General features: G+C 39.5%; 1 long non-coding RNA gene across 4 annotated transcripts in view; it reads left to right on the top strand.

The window, feature by feature from the left end:
- LOC103352270 (uncharacterized) overlaps positions 1-24,236 on the top strand; it is a 142,758-nt gene that overhangs the window by 36,666 nt on the left and 81,856 nt on the right. For 3 of the 4 annotated variants that reach the window (XR_016229764.1, XR_016229762.1, XR_016229763.1), the window contains exon 3: positions 18,966-19,301. The exons of the other annotated variant lie outside the window; for it this stretch is intronic. This is a non-coding gene — a long non-coding RNA (uncharacterized LOC103352270). Of the gene's footprint in view, positions 1-18,965; positions 19,302-24,236 lie in introns of those variants that run through there. 4 annotated transcript variants of the gene reach the window in all.

Here is a 24,236-nt window from a genome sequence, read left to right as displayed (position 1 = left end):
AGCTGGATGGGAAGTGGAGCAGCTGGGACTCAAACTGGTGCTCATATGGAATGCTGACATTGCAGGCGGTGGCTTAATCCAGTATCCCAGCCCCACCATGATTTTCTTTTTATCAAAAAGTTTTAAGGTAAAAAAAACAAAAAACAAAAACAAAAACAAAAAAAACAAAACCTAATTCTCCTCCTAAACTAAAATGACAATTATTTTTCATGAATTTTGTTTTAGTTAAACTATCTCCTTGATTTTCTGACTGTAGAAATGTAGAAGCCTACCAAATTGTAATATTAAAAGGGAAAATGCCTTAAATTCCACAGAATATAAAGGCCAGTTTCTCCTCCTCTGGGGAGTATGCCTTCCACTGCAAGGAAGGAGAGTCACAGTTTTGGAATTTGCTTTGCTTTGAGTGTGGCCCCCTCCTTTACCCCTTGGAGCTCATGCTGGAGTTTAATCCCCATTGGTAAGTAGTAAGACGCTGGAAGTTATTCCAGGTATGGTGCTTAGAGGTGGGGCCGTTGGGAGGTGATAAGGATGAGATAAGGTCATCCTGGAGGAGCCCTCATGATTGAATGATGGCTTTGTAAGAACAGGAAGAGATCAGAAGAAGCTCAAGTATGCTTCCTGTCTCTTGGCCTTGTGATTCCCTGAGCAGCCCCAGGACTCTGCCAACAAGGAGGCCATCAGCAGAGATGACCTGTCCATCCTAGCCTCCAGAGCCATAAGCCAGAATAAACCTCTTTTCTTGATAATGTACCCAGTCTGTGATAGTGCATTATAAACCATGGGAAATGGATGGCTGTGGATTTGTGTTATGTGGGGTACCATGTGATTAGTTTTCATACGTGCTACCTTGAGTGTAGGTTTAGATGCATTCTGTCATCTCTGCCTTAAGATGAGGTACCAGAGAGAGCTTAATCAATTGGCCCTAACCACATAGCCAGTTATATCATCTCAGAGATACAGTGGTCCCTGTGACCGTCATGCCCAGAGCTTGAGGAAGTGAGGACAAGCAAGCCTCTGAATCGGAGCACACACCTGTCTCCCAACACAGCTTCACGCTTTGTCATTACAATCATGGCTGCCAAGGAAAGCAATGTTGTCTTCATTGTTCTCAGAAAACACTGGATTTATCACAGGACCAGTTGGAAGAAGCATACTTATGGGACTTCAGGTCACTGGCAGGATCTGAGGATCAGTGCCTTAGTTTGCTGGGGCTACATTATGAAGTACTAGGTGGTGACTGCAACAACTGAAATTTACTGACCTAGAATCTGGCAGTCTAGATGTCTGAGATCAAGCAGAATTGGTTCCTTGAGATGGCCATGAGGGAAGCTGCCTATTCCATGGCTAACCTCTTGGCTGTGTCTTCACATCACCTTCTTTTCATGTGTACTTCCCTGTCCAGATCTCTTGTTAGCAGGACACTGGCGATATTGGAAAACAGCCCACCCACATGACCTCATTTTGGCTTGATTACTTCTCTAAAGGTCCTATTTCCACATAAGGTTGTATTCTACAGTGCTAGGGGTTAGCACTTACACAAATGAATTGTTGGGGGCGAGGGGACAATTCAGCCTGTAACTACCACATATCTCCAATTCATTAAGTTATTAATCCATTGACTCCTTATACCAGCACAGACACTGTGCTGGTAGTTGAACAGTCGTCAGCCATTTTCTCACCATGCTACCAAGGAAGACAGGTAAGAAACAAGTAACTGCAGTAAAATGTGCAGAGTTACATGATCAGAGAAGTACAAGAGCATAGGAGATGACCAGGAACTGACAGATAAGGTAACACTGAGGGGAGTGTTTTCAAATCTCCCCACCAAGCAAACCTGACAGGTCCCTGTGGGAGTCAGGCAAGTTCCTCAAGGCTGTACACAAAATTAGGACATCCTTTCACTTGACATTTCATGCCTTCTCTTTCAAAGCAGATGTGCATTTTATATTCTGTCCTACAATATATTCATGTGGGTTTAAATATGAAAATAATCTTTTAAATCCTTTACTGTCAAGAAAAAGTTTGAGCCCAAATGGTCCCTGTTATCTCCGGAAGACATAGCATTTTGCCTCCTGTTATAGCCCCTGAGATCCTCATTTCACCCCAGTTTGAAAGATAAGGCTCTGATCCATCTAGATCTTATCCTTGGGTTCATATGGAGCATTTGAGGATTGCCTTGGTTTCACCAAATACCTAAATTTTCATTGGTGTTGATGTTTTCAAGCCTGCACTTACATTTACTGTAGGGATACTATTGAGATTTCCATCATATCGTGTAGTGACCCTTTTTAGAAATACCATTGGAAAATACATTATTATTATTATTATTATTATTATTTTTGACAGGCAGAGTGGACAGTGAGAGAGAGAGACAGAGAGAAAGGTCTTCCTTTCCATTGGTTCACCCCCAAATGGCCGCTACGGCTTGTGCGCTGTGGCAGGCGCGCTGCGCCGATCGGAAGCCAGGAGCCAGGTGCTTCCTCCTGGTCTCCCATGCGGGTGCAGGGTCCAAGCACTTGGGCCATCCTCCACTGCCTTCCCGGGCCACAGTAGAGAGCTGGACTGGAAGAGGAACAACCGGGACAGAATCTGGTGCTCCAACCGGGACTAGAACCCGAGGACTCTGGGCCCCAAATAACATTGCTCTCCCAAAGTGTACTGTGAATCTTTTAAATGATCTTTCTTCTTTTTATGCTGTGGCTACCAGGATGCTCAAAACACATTGCTATTTCATTCTGAATTAGCTAATTCATGAGTTTAACTATTTGTATTCTATCTAGTAACTTTTTCCTTATTCTTGTCTCACCACTTCACCTTTATTATGCTTTCCTCTTTAATTCTATTAGATTACATATATGCTATAAAATAATGCTGTAACATTATTATATTGCATCAGAGTGTGCAATTTTTATTGTATTTTAGTTGTAGCATATATTGTCTTTTACATATTCATTATTCTTTTTACGTTTCTTAAACTCACCTGGTGTTCATTCACTGATGTACCCCTTACTATTACAGTCCTTGGCTCCATCTCCAGCTTGGAGGCAGATGTGAGGGGCCTGGAGATGGTGGTTTAGGGGTTCAGGACTCCCGGCCCAAGATGGTCAGCACCTGGTAGGCCCCTAACCCAAGCATTGATTCCTGAATAGACATGAGACTCATTGATTCATGAATGGACATTATGATTGCAGAGAAGACATGTTTTTCATATTCTCAGTCAGACAAATTCTATAACTGAAGACAAATCTACTGGGTATTGGAGGGAAGTGAAGACACTGAGGAAGGGGTGGTCATAAAACTACAGAGAGAATGAGCTCTAGTCTCTGGATTAATAAATTCTGAATTCTAACTGGTCTCTAGGTTTTTCTTTTCCTAAGCCAAGTGTCTTCCTTGTTATTTAAACCACTTCTACTTTTTGTCATGTTTTATGATTGCTCTTCTTTTTTAAAAACATTTATTTATTCACTTAAAAGTCAGAATTACAGAGAGAAAGGAAGACACACACACACACACACACACACAGAGAGAGAGAGAGAGAGAGAGAGATCTTCTATCCGCTGGTTCATTCTCCTGATAACAGTAATGGCTGGGGCTGGGCCTGGGCCAGAGTGAAGCCAGGAACCAGGAGCTTTATCCAGGTTGCCCATGTGAGTGACAGCTTTTTCCCAGGCCATTAGCAGGGAACAGGATCAGAAGTGGAGCAACTGGGACTTGAACCAGCACCCATATGATATGCTAGTATCGTAGGCAGCATCTTTACTTGTTATACCACTGTGCCAGCTCTGGTTGCTGTTACATAAACCACCTCAAATCCTTTGGTGAGCAAGGCAGACCATAAATAAAACAAGACAAAAAATGACAGCCCATGTAACCAGAGTAGCTGTTCATGATTGGATCCTGGCCCATTTCTCCAGCCTTATCTCTTGCTGTTGAACTTCTCCTTCAACCAGCCCTGTCCCAACTCCAGAAGGACTGTTTCTTGTTTTTCTGGCCACATCATATCACCCCATGACTTCTTTACTGTGCGTGTGCTATTGCCTGTCACTTCAATGTCTTATTCCTGTCTATTAGCAAAAGTCAGCCCAAACGTCTTCTTTTTCTTTTAAGACTTATTTATTTATTTGAAATGCAGAGTTACAGAGAGAGAGGGAGGCGGAAGGAAAGAAAGAGAAAGAGAAAGAGAGAAAGAGAAAGAGAAAGAGAGAGAGAGAGAGAGATATCTTCTATCTGCTGGTTCCCTCCCCAAATGGCTGCAACAGCCAGGGATGTCCTAGGCCAAAGCCAGGAGCTAGGAACTTCTGAGTCTCCCACATGGGTGCAGGGGCCCAAGCACTTGGGCCATTTTCCACTGCTTTCCCAGGCACATTAGTAGGAAGTTGGATTGGAAGTGGAGCAGCCAGGTCTTGAACTGGTGCCCATATGGGATGCTTGTATTGCAGGCAGTGACTTTACCTGCTGCACCAAAACATCAACCCCTAAACATACCTTCTTAAGGAAGACAAGCTTGAGCTTGCTAAGTGTGCACTTATTTATTAGTGAGTTATCAGTCAGTGCCTTCTCTGCACCCTGTAGATCATTGCTCTGGTTTTTGCCCTGTGATATAGATTTGTAGCTGTTGTCTTCCCTACACAGTAAATTCCTGAGGTCACAGTAAATCACTAGGTCTCTTTACCTTGGTGTATCATCACTGTCTAGCATAGTTCCAGCTGAATACTAACTACCCAAACCAATTGTGTGCTGTTGTCGTCTTTCAAAGCAAACATCTGGAAACTGGGAAATAAGGATGCGTTGGATTCTTTGGTAACGTCGGAAACTCGGTCTCAGAGAATAACTCAGTTTTGTGTTGCAGGTTGGAAAGAGGCCAGAAAGTCCAGTCTAGTTTCTGTAATTTGAGAGTTTTAAAGCTGGAAAAACTGTCAGTTTAACCTTCTCATTTTCCAGACAAGAAGGCAAAGAGCCAGAGAGATGAAATGACTTTCCTACGTTTGAATGCTTGTTAGACTCAGGGTCAGGAAGAGAACGCAGGTCCCCTTCCTCCTAGACTGCTGCTCATTTGGCTACGTTTCTGCCATCTTGTGTGCTCTCCACTCTTTGTGCCACCTGGATTTGAGTCACATACCCCTCCCTGAACCCTTATTTCTCCATGCAAGAATGGAATTGTTCTCACTGGATTCTTGGCTGCAACTGAAAGACATAAATGCATGAAAGCACTTTGAGCAATATTAAAACATGACATTTCATCTTAGTATACTTTTCAGCCCTGGGTACTATGTAGAAAAAAATTCACTCATTCCTTTCGATGACAGGAGACATTGTAGAATCCTGCAATTTGGCACATCTACAAAGAGTAAAATTCAAGACATTACAGAAAGCATCTTTTATTAATTTGTTTTAACAAGCATTGTTTCATTTTAATAATCTATGACAAGATGTCTGGCTAATAAGAAAAGCCTGGTAAGCACACTGGGTTAATGAAATACAATCATCACTGTAGGCCTCATGCTTCGCTCTTAGGCTTTTTGTGAAGTGGGTGATCCGTACTGCCAGGTAGGCTCATAGGGGATCTTTGAACTTGGGGGATTCATGAAAGCACTTGGAGTCAAATGGGATTAAGCACAGTGTCACTTAGTGGACCTGGTTTATGCATAAGAAATTTTGTTTTAAAAACAGGAAAAAGGCTGGAATATGGACTTTGAGGGGCTGGACATGCCATGAGCACGAATTGAAAAGCAGCCCAGTGCATCTACATTGTGTTCTATCACCTCAAGTCTTATATTGAAAATATTTATTTTAGAATTTAAGCAATTTCCATTTATTGTCAACAACTATTATATGCTAGATGCTGGGGATAGAGAAAAGAATTAGACTCACTGGGCTCCTCCTCATCCACAACTGTATTCTCTTGAGGAAAAGAGGTGGACAGGTAATGAGACGTTTTAAGGTAAGTACAAGGCCCTGTAGGAGAACACAATGGGACATCTCATTATTACCAGGGCTTGACTGAAGTATCAGAGTGTACCTCTAGGCTAGTTTTTAAGTTTGACTGTCAATCTCCTTTGCAATTTCTTTCCAATTTTCCACTTTTAAATGTTTAAGATATCTTCTTTGTCATGCTTTTATCACACATTTATATATAATATATTGTTTATATATACTATGTATATATAATATTTGTGAATGAGCACAAGAGAGAGCTCCCATTTGGCTAAGCTTACAAATGCAGCCAATGATCCAGTGAGAACAATTCCATTCTTGCATGGAGAAATAAGGGTTCAGGGAGGGGTATGTGACTCAAATCCAGGTGGCACAAAGAGTGGAGAGCACACAAGATGATAGAAACTTAGCCAAATGAGCTAGCTTACTCCTTAAATGCTTGCAATGGCTGGGGGAGGGCACAGCCAAAGCATAAATTGATTCAGGTTTTTCATGTGAGTGCCATTGAGTTACCACTACTGTCTCTTAGGGTTTGCATTACAGGAAGCTGGAATTAAGAAGCAGAGATGGGTCTCAAATCCAGGTACTCTGATAGGGGATGTGGGTGTGTCAACTGGTGTCTTAATCACCAGGCTAATGTCTACCCCTTTTATCACATTTAGCAATAAAGATAACAAAATAGCTATCATTTAATAAAACTGTGGTAAGTTCCTGTAGCACCTTATATAAACACTCATGTTAGTTTGATCCTTCAAAGAACTCCAGTGTCTCCCAGGAAATGAAATCCAATTTAAGACTTTCATAATTCCATTGTTGACTCTTTATACAGTTCTTTTATGTTTATGTAAATTAGTTTTTTGGTCAGATTTTCTAGATTAATGTGTATCTGGGTAGTTAGATGATAATACTGGTGTGACATTACATCATGTTTTTGGTGCTGTTTTGTCAGATTGAATGCTATTCTCTTCACAAAGCATCATCTCATTTAATCAGCCCAATAAAATTAAGAGGTAGATCCAATCATTGTACATTTTGACAAATGGAAACCCAGAGAGGTTACATGTTCCTGATGGGTACATAACTACTTAGTGAGAGATGTAGAATGAGATTTATATTTTTCTAGATATTGAGTTTAAAAATTGAGTATCATACTGCTTCAAGGTCTTCTGTGCAGCAATCAGAACGTCGTCTCCATTTTTTATGTCTACTGCAGACCATCATGCAGAATACTGTCTGGTCTTCCCTTTCTATCCTCCCTTCTGGGCTAACTCCACTGTTTCTTTAAAATTGACCTTAGGCTCCATTACAACAATAATGCCTTGTCCATATAGGCTTTCTCTTCTCCCTTTTCAACTGCTTGAAATGGTGCCAGAAGAGTGAAGATATTGATCTGCAAGGATGAACAGGATAGTGGGAGAGATGATAATTAAAAATATGGATCCACCAGTTTTCTGTAGATAGGAAACAGATCCAGGCATCTGTAATGCAAACCCTAAGCAGGCTGGAGAATGTGTTCCCTGAAATGCCTGCAGACGGCTTGCCCATGGGATCTCTGAGGTTCTGCAAGAACACTGGAGCAGTGGACGAGCAAAGGCACAAGGTAAAGCAAATGACTAGAAGACCACCCTGGACCCTCCCATGACTTCACAGCCAGACGGTGCTTTCTTCATCACCCTTTACTCTCACGTAAGAGACCAAAACTCGTCCTCTGGAGAGTTAAACTATCCATGGTCACAGGGATATTGGGATCTCAGAAGAACGTGGGGTTTATAACCAGGCATTAAAGAAAATCTATAACAACCTCTGGGAGCTTTAGCATCCCTCTCCTGCTGCTTTGGAAGGCCAGAAGCCCAGCACATGCCCCATTCCTAGTGGCAGACTGCGACATCATTTGATGGAATAATGGGGTAGCTCCAGAGAGAGCTCTAGAGATGGGCATATGCAGTTGTCCATCAACACAGTAGCATGGCTCGTCATCCTGAAGGAAGCACGGAAGGTCCATACCCGCTCATGCTCACAGTCCTTCTCTCTTTAAAATTTCATTTGTTGATTTGAAAGAGATAGAGGGAGAGGCAGAGAGAGAGAGCTTCATTTGCTTGTTTACTCTCCAAATGGCCCCATCAGCTGGGCTGGACCAGGCTGAAACCAGGAGCCAGGAACCAGGAACTTTGTCTTGGTCTTCCATGTGGGTACAGGGAATAAAGGACTTGGACCATCTTCTGCTGCTTTCCCAAGCACACTAGCAGGGAGCTGGATTGAAAGTGGAGCAGCCTGGACTTGAATAGGTACCCATATGGGATGCTACTGGGGCAGGCACTGGTTAAACCTGCTGTGCCACAGTGCCAGCCCCTCACAGTGCTTCTAATACAACATTTAGAGATTAACTTAAAAACCACACAACACAAATAGATAATCCAATATAACAATATTTGAAGAAGGCTTTCCATATGAAGAGGATGAGAATACACAAAACATTGAACAACCAATGAAATAAACCAAAACAAAAAACAAAACCCAACAACAACTATATAAAGGAACTCAGTGAAACAGAGACAATACTGGGAGCAGAAGAAAACTTAAAATAATGTGCCATGAATATTTTCACAGCAAAAAAATTTGTTGCATCTATATAATAACAATGGCATGTTTGGACAAAGCAAACAAAAGAACCATTAAGAACCTTTGAGGGGAACAGATATAACATTGTTATTCCACACCCTCACAAAGAAATGAAAAAAGTTTTTAAAAATAACTGTGGGGCTGGCGCTGTGATATAGTGGATAAAGCCGCTGACTGTAGTGCCTGCATCTCATATGGGTACTGATTCGAGTCCAGAGTGCTCCACTTCTGATCCAGCTCTCTGTTATGGCCTGGGAAAGCAGTGGAAGATGGCCCAAGTCCTTGGGCCCCTGCACCTGTGTGGGAGACTCGGAAGGGGCTCCTGGCTCCTGGCTTCTGGCTCCTGGCTTCGGATTGGTGCAGCTCCAGCCATTGCAGCCATCTGGGGAGTGAAACAGCAAATGGAAGTCCCTTCTCCCTCTCCCCCTTCCACTCCCCCACTCCCTCCCCTCCCCCTCTCCCTCCCTCTCCCTCTCTTTGCCTCTGCCTCTCTGTAACTCTTCCTTTCAAATAAATAAATAAATATTTATAAAAAAAGAAAAGAATTATGCTGTAAAACAAAAGGAAAAATGATGAACAACAAGGAAGAAAAGCCAAGAAAATTAGAAGCTCAATCCAAGAACTTCTACATCTAAACATTAGGAGTTTCAAAAAGAGAAGATAGAAAAATTGGAAAGGATAAAAACATCAATGGAAAAATTTGGGAATATCTTCCATAATTGAAGCATGTAGACTTCTACAATGACAGGTCCCTTATTTGCCCAACACACTGGACACAAGAAAACCCTGCCCCAGGATATGCTACTGCTGTGATTTTAAACACTTAGAATAATGACAAGAGAGAAAAATAGAAAGTGCAGAATGCAAGTAACTTCAGACTTAATCACAGCAACACTGGGTGCTGGAACAGAAGATCAATATTTTCAAAATTTGGAGCAGTAATTATTTTCAAACTAATATTTTGTACTCGGCCAAATTATTGATTGAAGGTCCAAGGTAGTATATAGGTGTTTTATGACATTAAAGGATCAAGAATTTTTCCACTACAGATCTTTTCTTTGGAAGTTGCTGAAGGGTGTGCTTTATAAAATGAGAACGTTGATCAAGGAAAAGAAAGACGTGGGATTTAAAAACCAGGGCACTAAATGCCTAGAGTAAAGGAGGCTGGAGAAATTAAGGCTTGGCATGAAATCTGGGTAGCAGGCCTGGAGATCAAAGCGTCTAGGAGCAAAAGAACTGTGGGCTCTGGGAGAGAGGTTGCAGTGTGGGAAAAGGGGGAACAGGAGGCAGAAATGGGTAGAGTGTTTGAAACTGTGGTTGAGTACTTGTAAAAATTACTGATTTTTAAATATTCATTGAGGCATCTAGGAAAAAGTAATGACAAGCACATAGAAACAGTGAACAAATAAACAACAGAATCAATAATAACTAGGAAAAATGCTAAGTTCCATAAGAAAATATGTAGTCACAGTGTATAGCTTGGCTTCCTACTAAACAATGTTGATACAGTCATATTGCGATTAATTGATTAACATAATGTAATGACTACTGATTAACCTAGGAGTTGAAATATAATTAAATCAAGAGGTTGCAGATGGTGTTGGAAAGATAACTCCCAACTTGTACAACAGGAAGTCAATACATAGGATCTAAAATTTATGAAATAATATCTAGTAGCATAAGCATCTTATTTAGAGATATGGATAAAATAACCAGGAGAAGTAGGCAAAACATTTGAAAGAGGCTGGCTTTGAGGAGCTGGACTGGCAGTGTGGTGGTGAGTGGTGCAAAGAGGATCATTTTCCGGTATAAAGTAGCTTATTTGTTTTAGAAGTGTTTACTACTGAAATAAAATAAATCAACTATGCTTCCTGTGCAGCTTTTCCTGGTGTCTTTCACACAGTCTAACCTATTTGTCCTCTCATGGCCTCCCATCCCAATGCCCCCACCCCTTATACTCATCTAGATTATATGATTTATTATGCTATTTTCACTTACCAGTTTATCATCATGTTTTTGACCCTGGAGTATGAAACTCTTGGACTATGGGTCTGACTATATATGTCAGAGGTTCCTCAAAAATCTCTCGGTTCACATTGCCTTCATTGTCTCACTAATTTTTTCCTTAGAGTCTCTAGTCTAAAAGAAATAACTAAGAAGTGTGTTCATTAGGTTATTAGGTCCAAAAACTTACTAATATATTTTGTAAAGATAAGTGCAGGAGGAAGGAGCACCAGTGCATATTATTAATATTGGCGAGGTCCCACTTTGTGTCCGTTTCAAGCAGGAACAGGAGCAACTTCCTCATAGCAGGGAGTGCTTATACAACCAACTGCAGCAATAGTGGAGATTGACATCTAGAGCAGAAAGAGTAATCTGGACTCTGTCACTCAGAAAATCGCTTGTCTTTATTTCCCTAACCCTGTGTAGTCCTTGCTCATTTGCAGACAAATATTTTTACATATAACCAGTGAAGATGCAATTTTGTGTCATGATTTATTCACTCATTTAAGACCTTATCAGGCACAATTTTCCTTGTGGGTTGTCTTCATATGATTATTTTGAGCAGCAGTATTATATTTCATCAAGTTGTGGCATTTATTTGGCATCTGTCTGTAAATTGATATATTAATTGAATCTTATTTTGCAATTAACATCTTCCTACAAATTTTTCTCTTCTCTTCTTTGATTATAAAAATTAGCTTCTTGGTCTAGTCTAAAAATGGGTATGAATTTCTAGAGCTCTTGCAGTCTTAAAACGGGGAGAAGCTGCTTTATCAAATCTGAAACTCAAGATTCCCTGTAGAGCTGCACGCCTCGTCCTGACTCTTTCCCACAAACATCTCACACAGCTCATTCATCTGCTGGCTAACTCAGATTTCTAAAATCCTTCATTTTTTGGGCCCAGAGTGGCATAATTTACTTCACTTGTTGGCCCCCACTCTGCCCTCAGGAGCTGTGCAAAACAAGTATGTTCTCTTCTTCCACATGGCAGCCTTTCACATATTTGAGGATGATGATCATGGACAAGCTGACCTTTGCACAATCTTTCAGCTAAAATATTCCCAGTCCCTGCCTGTGAATCTTCCTACTCATTCACCTTTGTCATTTTTCTGCCCCAATTACCCAACCTTCTTCTATGCCTGCCAATCACTCCAAGCTTCCCCAACCTGCTTCACAGTCTGTCCCTCCAGATTTATGCCACTGGATTCTATTAAATCAAAGATGCCATCAATTGCGAGATGCAACACTATTCTTTGTATAACATTAAGAAGCAAGCAAACCTCTGTCAGGTAATTCTGGTGTGATACCAATTGTAAGGCACAGCACATTTTTAAATACATTAAAATGTGGGGAAAAAAGATAAGTGTCCCAGAATCAAGAAAACACAGGAAGGCAGTTACTGCTTTCTAGGTTAGCTGCAGACTTCCAATATGTGCCTCACAGGGTAGTCCCTGGAACTGGATGTTTGCCTTTCCCTGATGGGTCACTGGTACTGCCCAGACCTCTTTCCATTTGGACCTGGTGATTGGCCCCGAGAGGACTTTCTTCTCATGTGTGATGTAGTCTGGTACTCTGTGTGTCTACATGCACATTGCAAAGGTATGTCTCTCTGTCCTAAAGATAGTACCACAGTTGCATAATAATCACTGATATTGGGAATAATAGGATAATAGTGATAGGATTAATAATAATGAACCAACTCATTGCAAAGTCATAGCTTGGTAATGGAGAAATAGTGGCCAAAGTACTGCTGTTGGATTTTGAATCAACTTATGAATAGAGCAAGTCTGAGAAATCATTGTACTTATGGTTGCAAACAGAACTGCAGGTGATATAGATTTCAACAAAGTCGTGATATCAACTGAATAAATTCAGAGTGGGAAGTGTGGGGGGGTGTATATCAGAAGTGTGTGCTCTGATAACCTCATCAGAGAGTTCATGTATGGTATATAAATGTAAATTGTGGTTTAAAAACATGAAGATCCCATATTCTTAATAAGTTCATACTCATCTTCATACCTTTCAATTTAATAATCTATGGAAAAGAATTGATAATTCTTGTTAGGGAAAATTTTGAATAATTTGTATCAGTTACATAATTTATACTTTCACTATTAACTCAAGTAAAATAAAATTTAATACTTTTTTAATATTAGGGTTTATAGTATGATCCAGTAAAAATCTTATTTCTTAGTTTTTGAAAGTACAGTCAGTTATTTTTCATGGTAGTTATGTTCTATAGAGTTACTGAGAAAACTGAATTAGCAAATTCTGAATTTCCCAGGAGAAATTGTCCCTATGGTTAGGACCTGTGACTCTCTGGTCAAAGCATTCTCATTAACCAATTAACACATAACCTCCTTTTATGTATGTTTCTATTTAAGGACACCTCATTTGATAGATATTATTGACCCATAGACATTGAACCCATGACCAACACCACTATAATTCATGCCTGGATGAAGTTTATCTAACTCATATATTTTCTCACATCATAGCTTATTGCACTTGGAAAAACTAAATAGAACTTTAGCACTGTGCTTGTGGGCTGTTCCAAACAGTCAAATGAACAAAAAGAAGTATAAAACTGTGAACAATATGGCACAAAATAGATGCCACAAAGGCCACTTATCTATAGTATGAATGCTCAACTGGGAGGGCAGGCCATTGCCTCATTTTTGCTGTACCTGGGAACACATATGTTGCATGAATCATGTTGTTGCTGCTCCACGTGTGTCTGTGAATGACTCAAAATGCTCCACAATATGGATTTTTAGATTACAAAAGAATTTTAGCATGTAGGTGAATTCACATAGAATCTGTGAATAATGACAATCTATTGTATCTTTTAAACATATTCCACTCTCCTTCCTTTGTAACCACTTATATATCCTTATATCTTTCGAACCGTAGAGAAATACTTACTTGTATTGTACTCAGAAATAGTTGTCAATACTACTGGGTTGTGGAAATTAAAGTTGAAAACAAAAATATAATAGTACACATTTTTACAGATATTAAGAAGTCATTATTATTAAAAATGTATGTTAAACTATGATATTAAATCTTGTAAAAACAAAATAATGGCAAGACTTTTTATCTGTTCACCACAATAGTATTTGGGCTTCCCTCCATTACAATTAAATTTTCACTAAGAGATGAAGAAATAGGCAGTCATATATGTCAGGTTTAAATGTAAAATATATTTTAGAGGAAAATTTGACAAAATTACCAAAAGTTTCAAGATTTCCATTCATTTCATTTAGGAATTTAGTCCAGGGAGGGGATAAAATCACAAATAAAATTTCTTAGCATATTATTATGGTTGTAATCATGCTCAACCCAATGGAATAGCCATAAGAGCTCTGAAAAGAAAATATAGCTTCTAGAAAACAGATTTTTAAAGAACTCAGGTGGCATTTAAAAAATTTTATTTTATTTTATTGAAACTCAGAGTGACAGAGAGAAGGAGAAGTAAATCTTCCTTCTAACTTCCCAGGTGGGTGCAACAGCTGGGGCTGAGCCAGGCAGAAGTCAGGACCAGGAACTCTGGGGCCCAAACACTTGGGCTACCCTCCCCTGTTTTCAGGCACATCAGCAGTGAGCTGGATCAGAAGCAAAGCAGCTGGGACTAGAACTAGCATTCTGATAAGAGATGTCAATGTTGCAAGCGTTGACCCCTGGGTAGCATTATTAATGTGAGGACCAGGTAAATTAACCATGCATACAGACATGTATATTTTAAAAACTTGAATAATATATAATCAGAATTTTAGCACTGGTTATATCTAGGAATTATGAGTCATTAAAAAATTCTAGTTATGATTCACAAGTTCTTTAGTAAATATTTGTCATTTATAAATGAAGATAAAATGAATAGTAAATTATAATTTAAAAATATATTTAGTTCCTTAAGGAAGCATAATGACAAATGATATAATTTATATAAATATAGTTTTTTGAGGTTGTGACTGGTATTTTTTTAAGAACTGTATTATTTAGTGTAATTTGCATATAACCTAGTGACACAGATTTAATTATATTCAATTTAATTTTGAGAGTACCCCTAGATTCAGAGAGATAAGCATATAACTTTAAGCCCCCAGTTAATAAATGCAGACAGAGTCAGGATTTATATGCAAACCTTCCCACTTTGACCTGCAAATGAGTGTCAGGGTTGGGAGGCCAGTATACTGTAGAGAGCAACAGAATAATCCAACATTTTGTTACCTAAAAAAGAGAAAGATGCTTTCCATACCATATGTCATTTCAACTTCACAAACACAAAGAGTAAATGATAGTACTTCTATAGATAGTTTTTTATATTATCTTTAGAAATTATTCAATCAGGAATATATGATATCCAATGTACTATTCATTCATTGAATCAATGTGTGGTAGGTGGAAGAAGACTTTCCTGGTTTTATAATCTTTGTCACTTTCTGGGGTTGCGGCTTTGAGCAGTGTGGTTAACTTAGTGACGGAGAAGCTGTGTATGAATGGAAAATGCAGCTGTTAAATCAGATGCCTGCAACTATTCCATGGAGACGTCAAGCAGATAGTCACGTTTGTGGATCTGAAGGTTAGATGAGAAGTCATTTGATAGGCACTGGCTTACAGATGGTACACCAAGTCATGGGATTTAATGCAATCAGCTAGGGAGCCAGTGCTCTGGAACATGTCAGCACAGCAAGGAAGACCAGAAGATGAGGAGATACCAGGGAGACTGAAAAGATAAAGAGCCACCTGGTGTAGCGATGTGAATTAGTACACAGTTTTGTGATTCCCAAGTGTTTGTGCTGTTTTCCAGTTATTGTAGCTCTGTATGATGCTTTTTTTTTCTTTTTATGCTTATCTTTTTTTTTCTCCATAAAAGAGTTTAAATAATATTTGAAGGGGTAGATTTGCCAGATAGTAATGACTAAGATGACTTCCTTTACTCTCTAAACCTTTTGGGCACCATTCCAGTTTTATACAACCTTCAAACCTGTGTAAATCGTTTGGTGAGTTCATTATCTAAGTCTCTGAACAGAAAAGCATGATATTATCCCAAAGCCAATTCTCACTCCCATAAACTGGAGAAGTGGGCCATTTACCTTAGAGGATCTTTCCAAGAAGGGCCATCTACTTACGAGGTGTTTAAAATTCATTTTTTCCTATTTTTCATTTTTATATTTTTCACATTTCCATAGTGGTGTTGTACTCATAAAAAGTTGAGCTAATTACAAACACAATTAACCTTTACTCTTGTATATGCCCATCTGCCACCACACACAGATCAAGGTGTAGAAATTTCCCCACACCCAAGCCACTCCATGCCCTTTCCCAGTCAACACCAGCATCCCTCTCTGCCTTCTATCACAGTTATGACTTTGCTTTTCATAGTTAGAATCATCTGTCCTTGAACTTCATATAAATGGAATTGAGCAGTATTTTCTCCTTGGTGTATGACTTCTTTTATAGAATGTATTGTCTGTGAGATGCATCCATGTGGTTGAATTTGGTCGTGGTTCATCTTTTTTAAAGTATTTTTTGAGTATTTCATTTCATGAATTTATCAAAATTTATCCATCCTACTGATGATGGACATGTGGGTTGTTTCAACTGTTTGAGTATTATGAATAAATCAGCTATGGTGGCTGTCTACTCATTTCTTTTGGGTATGTACCTGGGAGTAGACATACACATTCATTGAAGAGCAGAATTTTGAGGGCATAGTATAGGTAGGTATATATATATATATTTTTTTTTTTTTGATAGGCAGAGTGGACAGTGAGAGAGAGACAGAGAGAAAGGTCTTCCTTTGCCATTGGTTCACCCTCCAATGGCCGCCACGGCCAGTGCGCTGCGGCCGGCGCACCGCGCTGATCCGATGGCAGGAGCCAGGTGCTTCTCCTGGTCTCCCATGGGGTGCAGGGCCCAAGCACCTGGGCCATCCTCCACTGCACTCCCTGGCCACAGCAGAGAGCTGTCCTGGAAGAGGGGCAACCGGGACAGAATCCGGCGCCCCAACCGGGACTAGAACCTGGTGTGCCGGCGCTGCAAGGCAGAGGATTAGCCTAGTGAGCCGCGGCGCCGGCTGGTATATATGTTTTTTTAAAAGAATTTCAGTCTCTAGGTTATGCAAACCAAAATCACAAGATGTCATTTACAGCTTATGAGATTAGTAAACATTTGTATGGAGAATATTTCTTATTTTCTGTTCACATTTTCACGCATTGCTGATGAGAGTATAAATTGGTATATACTTTTGGGAAATATTTTGTCAGTATATAATACTAGTAGTATTTAAAACTTTTTTTTTTTTTTTTGACAGGCAGAGTGGACAGTGAGAGAGAGAGACAGAGAGAAAGGTCTTCCTTTGCCATTGGTTCACCCTCCAATGGCCGCCGCGGCCGGCGCGCTGCAGCCGGTGCACCACGCTGATCCGATGGCAGGAGCCAGGAGCCAGGTGCTTTTCCTGGTCTCCCATGGGGTGCAGGGCCCAAGCACCTGGGCCATCCTCCACTGCACTCCCTGGCCACAGCAGAGAGCTGGCCTGGAAGAGGGGCAACCAGGACAGAATCCGGCGCCCCAACCGGGACTAGAACCCGGTGTGCCGGCGCCGCTAGGCGGAGGATTAGCCTAGTGAGCCGCGGCGCCGGCCAGTATTTAAAACTTTTATACCACTTGATTGAAGAGTCATCTTTTTTGTTTTTCTTTGATGGAACCTATCTTAAGGAAATAGTCATAAATATTATGAAAAACTGTGTGTAGTGGAAAAAACAGTGGAAGAGTTCTATGTCCTACAATAGAGAATACTTGAAGTAAATTACATAAAAAGCTCTCAATGAAATATCAATTTTATCTGCATATATATCAATAAAATATGATTTATTGAGTTATCAATCCTATATCACTAAAATATGGGTTTCTATTTATGAAGAGTTTATAAAAGCATAGAAAAATGATTTGCTATGATGTAAAATTTTAAGAGCAGGGAAAGGCGCTGTGGTGTAGTGGGTAAAGCCTTCACCTGCAAAGCAGGCATCCCATATGGTTTCCAATTCACATCCAGCTGCTCCACTTCTGATCCAACTCCCTGCTAATGTGCCTGGGAAAGCAGTGGAGAATGGTCCAAATGCTTTGGCCCCCGAACTCATGTGGGAGACCTGGAAGACACTCCTGGCTCCTGGCTTTCGGCCTGGCCTGGCCCCAGGCCGTTGTGGCCAATTGGGGAGTCAATTAACTGGTAGAAGATCTCTCTCTGTGTGTCTGTCTCTCCATCTGTTTCTGTAGCTCTACCTTTCAGATAAAAAAAAAAAATTAAGAGCAGAACATGTATTTAAAATTTGAACATAACTTTGAGGATAAAACATAAATACAAAGAAAAAATAGTCCCAGGAGGGAATATCAACACAACATTAATGCTTCCCAACAGAGTGATACATTATGGGGTGAATATTTTATTTTTTTATTTAAATTTTTTCTGAAGTGATTATTCTAGCTGTATTAAAAAATTTAGTTTATTTAAAAGCCCCTTATAACAAATACTTATCAACAATGACAAGATCTAGGTTTAGCTAAAAACAAGCTAGGAAGGGGTCTATCAAGACTGTCCCCTCAGGCTTCACAGTAACTAACGTATAACCATGACCTTTGTTCCTTGGAGAGAACATGGTAAAAACATACAAATACCCCTAGATTGTGAGCCCCCATGGCTTGGTCTCTCTATCAGCGATTTCTATCATACTGTTCAGAGCCTTTCTTCTTTAATAAAATTTCCCTTGTACTGTCAAAATGTTTTTTTCATTTATTTAAATATTTAAAAATTAAGTCATCATTTGCATTAGTGGAAAGCTGGGACACTGGTTAAAAGTATGATTCCTGAATTCGTATTATCTGGGCCCAAACCCTAACATTCTGGTTTTGTTGCTTGCTAGCTGTGTTACTGGGAGTCAGCTCCATTTCATTCGCCAGATATTTATTGAGTTCCTAATATGTGCTGGGCATTGTTCAGTAACAAAACAGGAAAAATTCCCTGTCTTCATGCAGCTTACATTCCAGTGTGCACCATTTGTAAAGCAATCCTGAGAGTAATGTCTAACTCACATGCTAGTGATGAGTTCACAGTGGGAAAGTGTCTAAAACACAGTGCATCCTCTCAAAGCATTGCCTCTTATGATTACATGGACAGAATTCTGCAATTCTCAGCTTTTCTTTCAATGAGAAAAAAGACTCAGAATGGACTTGACATAGTGTGTAACTGACTACTTCTATTTGGTCATTTGAGAAAAGCATTGATTACTCACCTAAGAAATACATTTCAGTTCTATGCCTAGCACAGAGAGTAACACCTAGATGGAACTCTGGTTTCCTAAGAATTACTTTGTCCTCATATCCTTACTAGTGTTCAAAATATTTCCTAGGGACGGCGCTGTGGCGCAGTGGGTTAAAGCCCTGGCCTGAAGTGCTGGCATCCCATATGGGCACCGGTTCGAGTCCCGGCTGCTCCTCTTCCAACCCAGCTCTTTGCTATGGCCTGATATAGCAGCAGAGGATGGCCCAAGTCCTTGGGCCCCTGCACCTACGTGGGACACCCAGAAGACGCGCCTGGCTCCTGGCTTCGGATCGGCGCAACTCCAGCTGTTGCGGTCATCTGGGGAATGAACCAGCAGATGGAAGACCTCTTTCTCTGTCTCTACCTCTCTCTGTAACTCTGTGTTTCACATAAATAAATAAAATCTTTTAAAAAAAAAAACAAATTATTTCATAGGATTGTCTTTTTCAGTAGAAATAATATTTTTACTATTTTCAGCAAATGATGCAATGATTTGTTTTAATGTTTCCAAAATCTATTATGTATTAGTTTTCTAGGGTTACCATAATGAAGTACAATAAGCTGGGTGACTTAAAACAATAGAACTTTATTATCTTTAGTTCTAGGGTCTGGATTTTGATATCAAAGTATCAGCAGGGCCACATTCCCTCCCAAGACCTCAGGGGATGAAACGTCTTGCCTGTTCCAGCTTCTGGTGGTTCCTGGAGTTCCTGTGATAGTGCAACTCCAACCTCTACCTTCATATTTTCACTCGACCTTTTCTGTGATGTCTCTCTATGTCTCCTCCCCTTCCTATAAAGATATCTGTTACTGAACACACGGTCTACCCTGCCCAGGACGATTTGATCTTGAGATCTTGGAATAATTATGTCTCCCAAGATTCTATTTGCAAATAAGGTCACATTCTGAGGTTCTGGGTAGACAGATTTTGGAGGAATATTAATTAATCCACCAAAAATAATGACAATTTTATCAATAATACCAGTGTTCTGGTCTTTAAGTACTTAATATAACTGGACAGTCATTGTGGCACAGCAGGTTAAGCCACAGCTTGGGACATTCACATCTGAGTGCCAGCTAGAGTTCTAGCACTCCTGCTTCTGATACTGCTCCCTGCTAACTGTGCTTGGGAAGGCAGCAGAAGATGACCCAAGTACTTGTGCCTCTGTCATCCACACAGGAGACTTGGATTGAGTTCCTGGCTCCTGGCTTTGACCTGGCCCCATCCTAGCTGGTATGGACATTGGAGTAGTGGACCAGCAAATGGAAGATTCTCTCTCTCTCTCTCTCTTTTTCTCTCTAGCTCTCTTTGTAGCTCTGTCTTTCAAATAAATAAATAAATATATCTTATACCTTATAAATGTAATTTTTTATATGTAAGAGACTCACTGGCATCTTTATAAAAATTGGATGTAACCTCCAACTTTGTGAGTGTGATTTTGAAGTCAGAGCAAGATAATGTTAAGAAACTGTTTCCTAAGATGCTTCACGTTCAGATGTTGTAGAACTTTGGGAAGACTCATATCTCTACAGGAACTGAGGTCTGAAAAGGTTAAGGGGTGTGTCAATGGTCAATTTACTGGAAACATGAGACGCCTTAACATTGCACAGAGATTCAAACTTTTCTGATATTTCTCGTGATGATATAAGAATTCTGGAAATCCATTATTCACATGAAATTCTTCAGTAGGCTAATGTCGATTGTTGTGCCTTGTGACATTTCTATTGGTTTCCCAGAAATTAAAACCTCTAAATTCTGATATCTCTGTTAAGGGAAATTCCAAAAGCACTTACAGTAAAATGAACACGCAGTGGTTAGTTTTTAGCGATTGGGTTATTGCAGTGTTTTGTAGTTGTTTAAATTAGACTTGAAAAGTGAAGCTTTTACTCTGTCCTGACCAGACAGCAAAATTAGCACTTAGTATAATGACGGAGAAAGGAAATGGAAACTGTTACTCATTTATTAAAAATGAACACCTACTATGTTTCATTTTCTGGACTATGTGTTAGGAATGCCACAGTGATCAAAACAATGCACCTCTCTTCAGGGAAAGCCTACTCATTTGAGACATGTGAACAAGTGAAGGGGCACCTTTTTGTGTAGGGAAGGTAGTGAGACGGAGTGGCATGAAGGCAGCCTTCTAAGACACAAGTAAACACAGAGTCCCAAAGGAATTTAAAGGAAGTGGCTCCTAATCTATTAGGCCTACTAACTCCTTTACATTATTATTAACTATCATTAGGTGAACATCTTTTATGTAGAGACAGCTGATCATAGGGCTTCCTTCTAAACAATACTTTACAAAGTATGTTCTAGTTGTCAATCAACTTATACTATTGTGTTGGTCTATGAATTTTGGAAAATTGCCTACATTTCTGATTCTCTGTAAAAAATCTAAGGCAATTAAAATAACTGAAAATCCTGATAGGGAACAATGTAATGAAACTTAGGTGTTCTGTATATTGTTTATGTATTATTCTAAATTACTTGTGTATGTATGTGGATTTACTTTAAATAAACAGAAGAATAGTGGCGCAAAAATTGAGCTTTTGAGAATCAGATTTCTTGGGCCGGCGCCGCGGCTCACTTGGTTAATCCTCTGCCTGCAGCGCCGGCACCCCTGGTTCTAGTCCCGGTTGGGGTGCGGATTCTGTCCTGGTTGCTCCTTTTCCAGTTTAGCTCTCTGCTGTGGCCCAGGAAGGCAGTGGAGGATGGCCCAAGTGCTTAGGCCCTGCACCCGCATGGGAGACCAGGAGGAAGCACCTGGCTCCTGGCTTTGGATTGGCACAGTGCGCCGACAGTAGTGGCCATTTGGGGGGTGAACCAACGGAAAAAAGGAAGACCTTTCTCTCTGTCTCTCTCTCTCTCTCACTGTCTAACTCTGCCTGTCAAAAAAAAAAAAAAGAGAGAGAGAGAGAGAGAATCAGACTTATTAAATTATGGGAAAAATTAAAAATACAGTGAAAACAAAAAGAAATTATTTGACAAATATCTATGGACCTATCACCTAGCTTTGGTAAATTTTAGCATTTTTGACATCTTTCTTCAGATAATGTTTCCTAAGAGGTAAAACATCACATATATCTTCGAATTCCCATATTCCCTTCTCCATGCCATTCTCTTTTCTTATTCATCCGAGATAATCTCTAGATTCCATTAAGATATTATTGTCAATAGGGTGTTTTGTTAGTTTCTCATAATCTAGTCTCATCTTCTTTGGAATAGAAAAATCTTAAAATTCGTTTGCAGAGAAGATTATATATTGTTCCATCGTCCTTGCAATAAGTGTACTCTAAAAGTACACTTCGTTCTAAAAGTAGACCATTAACATTGTTGTGTCTAAGTACTAGGAAATCCCCTTAGAAATAGGGGAAAACTTCTTTATCCATTTCTTCATCCTGCTACTGGAACATAGGTATGATGATTGGAGCTCTAGCAGTGTTCTTGGACCATAGAATAAGAAATATTCTGTGGGAAGGGAAGAGAGACCATTAGAAAGACCTGAGACTGTGAATACCTTATAGATTGGTTATACAAACCTTGAGTGGCCTATCTCTCTGAATATCTTTTATATTAGAGAAAAATGGATCGTTATGTATGGATTTATGTCTTCAGTCTTTGTGTCAAAAAGTTGAACCTATTCCTAGCATATTTAGAATATCAATAACAAATTTGTTTTTTATTTTTATATTTTATTTTTTTCCTTTCATTCTTTTTAAAAATTTTTTAAATTTATTTATTTGCATGCATTTCATAAATACAGCGTTAGGACATAGCAATTCTTCCCACCATACCCGCCCTCCAACCCACACTCCCACCCCTCTTCCTCTTCCCTTTTCTGCTCCAAGACTTATTTTTAATAAGATCTATTTTCATTTAACTTTATACACAGAAGATTAACCCTATTCTAGGCAAAGAAGTCAACACTTTGTATGAAAAAGAAAAAGAAAATAAAACAAAAACTAAAAACTGTTCCTCAACAGTCCAGACAAGGGCTGTTCAAAGTCATTGCATCTTGAAGGTGATTTCATTTTTCTTTGAAACTTCATGATCTTTAAAGAAGAACCTAAGAATGATACATCTTTTGCAAGTACTTAGAAATAGTTATCACTTATGAAACATAAGAATATCCTCCATTTAATACACTAAAATGAAGTAGTTCTTTGAGAACAAGTTTCACTATTAAGTCTCATAATACAACTCTTTGAGGACTGAAGTCCTGCATGGGAAGTTAGTACATAGTGACTCTTATTGTTTATTAAACAATTAACACTCTTATGTATGATGTCAGTGATCACCCAAGGCTCTTGACAAGAGCTGCCTAGGCTATGGAAGTCTTTTGGATTTACAAACTCCTTCAGTATTAGGACAAGGCCATAAGCAAAAGTGCAAGTTCTCTCCTCCCTTCAGAGAAATGTACATCCTTCTTTGATGACCACTTCTTTCCACTGGGGTCTCACCCACAGAGGTCCTTCATGTAGAACATTTTTTGCCACATTATTTTGGCTTTCCATGCCTGACATGCTCCCTTGGGCTTCTCAGCCAGACCAGAATGCCTTAGGGCTGATTCTGAAGTCAGAGTGCAACTTTAGGTGATTGTCATTCTGTGAGTCTGCTGTATGGACTGCTTCCCATGTTGGAGCATTCACTCCTTTTTAATTCTATTACTTTTAATGAACATTTGGTCCTATTTATATGATCACTTTAACACTTTATCCTATCTATATAATCACTTTAATCTTATCCTATCTATATGATCACTTTAATCTTATCCGTATGATCTCTTCTGCAGTGATCCAGTTTTCCAGCACCATTTGTTGAAGAAATTATTCTTGCTTCAGGCATTGATTTTATTTACCTTGCCAAAGATAAGTTGGTTTTAGATGCATGGATTGATTTTTGGCATTTCTATTCTTGTCCATTGGTCTCTCCATTTGTCTTTGAGCCAGTACCAGGCTATTTGATTATAACTGCCATGTAGTATGTCTTGAAATCTGGTATTGTGATGCCTCCAGTTTTGTTTTTGTTATATAAGATTGCTTTAGCTATTTGGGGTCTCCTGTGTTTCCATATGAATTTCACATCATTTTTTTTATATCTGAGAAGAATTTCTTTGGTATTTTGACTGGTATTGCATTGAATCCGTAAATTGTTTTTGGTAGCATGAACATTTTGATGATATTGATTCTCCCAATCTGTGAACATGGAAGATTTTTTCATTTTTTTGTATCTTCTTCTATTTATTCTTTAATGTTTTGGTATTCTCATCATAGAGATATTTGACATCTTTGGTAAAATTTATTCCAAGGTATTTGATATTTTTGGTAGCTATTGTGAATGGGATTGGTCTTAGTAGCT

The sequence above is a fragment of the Oryctolagus cuniculus genome, chromosome 2 (genome assembly GCF_051225735.1).
Source record: "Oryctolagus cuniculus isolate XC-2025 breed Fujian yellow rabbit chromosome 2, ASM5122573v1, whole genome shotgun sequence".
Classification (NCBI taxonomy): domain Eukaryota; kingdom Metazoa; phylum Chordata; class Mammalia; order Lagomorpha; family Leporidae; genus Oryctolagus; species Oryctolagus cuniculus.
The sequence above is the reverse complement of the archived record's forward strand: the minus strand, read 5'-3'. Positions and strand labels throughout refer to the sequence as shown.